Source organism: Solanum tuberosum, unplaced genomic scaffold, assembly GCF_000226075.1.
Source record: "Solanum tuberosum cultivar DM 1-3 516 R44 unplaced genomic scaffold, SolTub_3.0 scf00335, whole genome shotgun sequence".
Lineage (NCBI taxonomy): Eukaryota > Viridiplantae > Streptophyta > Magnoliopsida > Solanales > Solanaceae > Solanum > Solanum tuberosum.
Window position 1 is genome coordinate 249,483 of NW_006239280.1, and position 4,660 is coordinate 254,142.

General features: G+C 34.5%; 1 long non-coding RNA gene across 1 annotated transcript in view; it reads left to right on the top strand.

Moving 5' to 3' along the window:
• LOC107063430 (uncharacterized) overlaps positions 1-954 on the top strand; it is an 8,138-nt gene extending 7,184 nt beyond the window's left edge. Inside the window, exons 2-3 of the long non-coding RNA XR_001475280.1 lie at positions 562-638; positions 724-954. This is a non-coding gene — a long non-coding RNA (uncharacterized lncRNA). The remainder of the gene's footprint in view (positions 1-561; positions 639-723) is intronic.
• The last annotated feature ends 3,706 nt before the right edge of the window (positions 955-4,660 follow it).

Genomic DNA, 4,660 nt, shown 5'->3' on the forward strand with positions numbered 1-4,660 from the left:
TTGTGACCATTTGAAAGGTTATGCCTTTTCCAAAGTGTTGTGACCTTTCTGAAAGGTTGTCTTCTTTCCAAAGGGTTGTGACCTTTACCCTTTGTTGGCTATAAATAGAGAAGTTTTCTCTCATTTTTTTGTATCAAATTCTTCCCTTCTTTTGCATACATTTTTTACAAAACAAAATCGATCGATCGTGTCTGTGTGTGTGATTCGTTGCTGTCATTTTGAGTTCGTTGAAATTATCGAAGTTTGAGGTACCGCTACTTCTTTAATGGTTAATCCGTTTTATCTTGGGAGGAATTAATCTGCAACCTCGGGTACTTGAGGGGATTAAATTCTTAAGGACACACAGTGGGTTCTGTGGACTCGGATAGTTCTTTGTGTTTTTCTTTTCATCTTTTATTATTTCTGGTTTGCTAATCTGAATACAAGAGATAACAGCAACTAATTGCATTCAACTTAATAGTGACAGATTATCTCGTTAGGGTCATTAGAATAGGATCGAGATATTGCCAGTGTATTTTGTTTTACATGATTTTGAAGTCACCAATAGATATTACCGTGCAGGCCACAGGAGATGCCCTTTGATGTGAAGACTCATACTTCCACAAATATGACATAATTTTTTGTTCCACGAGTTAGTGGTAAGGTTAGCTTACATTCTACCCTTCTCATACCTCACTGATCGGATTTCACTGAATATGTTGTTAGCCTCCTCATCTTCTGAAGAGTCTGGAGGAGCTGAATGAATTTTCATGTGCGCTGTAGACAGATCTTTTGCCATTGTATTATTCAAGAAGTGAAATTGTTGGTGTGAGCCCAAATGCATGTGTCCAATCAAATACATGTATTGATAGTATATGGGCAAGTGTTTTTGCTTCTTGAGCGTCTCTTGCCTATTTTTATATTCATCGAATTGAATTATTTTGTTATAAGAATAATGATGTACACATTGGTTCATCTTTTTTTATGGGAGTTGTACATTTCTTAGAATTTCTTAACTAATAAGCATTGTGTTCATAAAAATTTAATTTGATTACTTTAGAGGTAATATACAAGTAAAGAAATCAACAAAACTCTACGCTAGAATATGAATGTTGCTTCTACAAAATAATAATTATTTTTAAAAAAAAAATCTTTAATTGAACACGTTGGACCGTGCAGAGCACGACTTCCCTCATCTAGTATATATTATAAGAGACAAAAATTAAAGACTAACACAAAATAGGAGCAAAAGTGCAAGTGACTGCCTTATTTAAATAGGTGGATTTACACATATAGCCCTTTTGAGGACCAACTCGAGTTTTAGTCATTGCAGAAATCGAAAAATCAAACCAAGTTGAATGTTGAATTAAAGAACCATTCTTTTTTTATTTGGTTTGATTTGTTTTTTATTTTTTAAAAGTGATAAAATTTGATTTGATTTACTTTTTAAAGAAAAAAAAGAAGCGGAAACATAGAATCAAACCAACTATATAAATATCGTGTGTGAGCTGTTTATATAAAATTTTAAGATACATATCAATCAGTTGCACTATTGATTCGTAGAGCTTGTCTTTATAGTACTTCAATCATTTGCCTAATTGCCTTTAATTTTTAGTTTGATTTATAAATTATATTTAGTAATGTTTAGAATATATTTCATGTTGAAAGGTAGTGTTATGTTACAAAAAAATCTAACTTAATTGATTTAATTGTGACATATTAAGACTGATTTTATTGATTCAATTTCCTTTTAATGGAAAATCGATCTAAATCGAATCATGAACACGCATAAGGAGGAGGAAAGGAGCTCTTATTGAAAGGTCCATGATGTCACGCCCCGAGCCTACCCCCGGACGTGGCTGGCACTTAAGAACCATTGCCGGCCCCAAGCGAACCCTTGGCCTGGCTTATTTACTCAACGGAAGACTGTACTCAATATAAATACTTTTAAAACAAGTAAACTGAACTGCTCAAAATATAACTTAGAATGTAATAAATAACATTCACTGCCAAAGTGAAAACTCAAGTCTCAACTTAACTGGAAAAAAAAGTAATGACTCATGAACTAACATCAACTAACTCTGTCTATGAAGCCTCTAAACTCTGAGGGATGTCGGGACAAGACCTCCGATCATCCTAACAACTCAAATAAGCAAGCAATAAACAAAACATAACCAAAGGGATCCTCCGAAAAGAAAAGAGGCTCACCAACTGACTCTTAGTGCTCAACTGGATCAACAATGCGCTAGATGCTGATCCTGATTACCTGTGTCTGCATCATAATAAGATGCACGCCAAATGGCATCAGTACATTGAATGTACGAGTATGCGAGGGGAAATATAAAATAAGACAAAAGCTTGAAAGATACTAAAGAACTTACCTGGCTCAACTCAACTCAACTGATTTCAATATAAAGTAGTGTAATTAAATGCAATATAAAGAAAAGCTTTAAAACATGGTATTCAACTCTGTGTATTTAGAAATACAATAATAACTATGTATCTATGCAAAGATACAATATGAACTCTATTTGAATATGAAAATACAAATATTTCTGATGTATATAAAAACACAAAATACTGTTGTGGGAGTTTCTCTAACCGACAACCATCACTTAAGAGTTATCATGATGATAAAGCGTTTTGCCTCACGCTGCCAGGGCCGTCCTATACCTTGTCGGGGGTATAGAACCTGAACTACTAAGTGGATCCACTAGTCTATGCTAAAAAGCACTAAGGAATCATCTAAAAGTATGACCATTTTCTACACATGATGACTACATGGTTTATGGCGGCTCGGAGTTCTCTAAACTATCATCCATATCGGTGATCAATACTACTCCCAAAATATGATACTAGCTCTTTATGTTTTAAAAAACATAACTTATTTCTGTGGTTTGAGATAATTGCTCAAAACTTAGCTAAAAGGCTATCTTAGAAATCTCAGTTTCCCTTCTTACTTAATTGTAAAAGCATTTACTCTTTACTGAAAACTAGCTCAAACGCTTTTTTGGAAATCAAAGTTTCCTTTCTTGCTAAAATATGAAAACATTTACTCTTTAACTGAAAAACTAGCTCAAAGGCTCTTTACTGAAAAACTAGCTTAAAGGCTCTTTTGAAAATCTCAGTTTTCGTTTTTATTTAAATGTGAAAATATTTTAAACTCTTTTGGGAATACATAGTCCCCATATACTTTGAAGGAATGAACTTTAACTTTACTCTTTACTGAACTCAAAACTCATGTCTTAAAACAAAGTTAAATCATTTGTAAAAGACTTTTGGAAGACTCTATGAACTTCTCTTGACTTGGCTCTTTACCTTTCTTGACTTGACTCTTAACTTCTCTTGGCTTTCTTCTTAACTTTCCTTGAATTGAATTATAGATTCAAGGATTGTAATTTATGATAGGAAAGATTTCATGATGTTTAGGAGTGTTTTTAGATAGCTAAACATGAGAAAATATCAAGAATTCACTATTTGAGGATGGGTCCGTGACGCGGAGATGTATTTAAATTTTGATCGCGAAAATACTTTTTGAGGCAGAACGGTCCGTGATCGCTATGCGATGCGAGGAAGAATTTTGCGAAACTGTGGGGCAGGTCCACGACGCGGCCTTGGGCTCCAGATTTGCCCAACATTTTTCTTCTTCGTTTTCTATCACCTAATTTCGATTTTTTTCCTCCATATCTCTTTAGATTCAGGTACCCACAACATATACAAAAGAATCCAACTCAAAGCAACTCTAATAATCAATCTTAAACTCTCAAGAACTCCTCAATCTCATCCCAAATTCAAGAATGAAAGCAATTCAAGAATACAACTCAAGAACATCAAATTCTCAATCTTTTTATGAGGAAATTACGCTGAATAAAACATGTTTGGCGCGTGGGTGAATGAACCCAATGTTGTGTGAACTCACATACCTCGTAGGGATCACCCCTTGACGAAATACACGAGCCTAGCTTCAAGAACTTCACGATTCCTTGCTTTTTCTCCTCTTTTCTCCTCTTCTTTTCTCTTCTCTCAAAACCCTAACTTGTTTCTCAAAAGCGTAAACTGAATCAATCAGTTTAGACCCCAACTTAATTACCAAAAATGAAATTAATTAATTAGGTGGTGAAAAGACCATAATTCCCATTTAAAATCCGGATTGGACTTTCCTTATTTGAACAACCCAACTTCCAATGGGAATAACTCACTCATACGAACTCAGAATCGCGCAAACTCGGCGGTGTTGTAAATATTATTCCAAGATCTTTCCTACGATGTCTGGAAAAACACCTAACTCATCCTGAGCTAAGAGTTATGATCGTTTGAAGTTCACCAAAAACTCAAACTTAACCAATTTTCCAGATTTTTTATTATTTCCAAAAAAACACTCTTTCTAATTCTAGCTCTTTCTAGTTCTTTCAATTCGCTAGATGTTACAATATCTGCCCCTTGGGAACATTCGTCCTCGAATGAGATTACTCTTAGTAGGTTAAGGGCGTAACATCAAACATGCAGTTCAAACACCCAACAAGCATAATGCAATTACAACATGCCAACTTATAAATGAATACCAAGAAAAGGATTAGTAACTTGATCTGTAACTTCTCCGGATTCGAAGAGATGTGGATATCTCTTCTTCATATCTTCCTACACTTTCCAAGTAGCTCCCTCAACTAATTGGTTCCTCCAA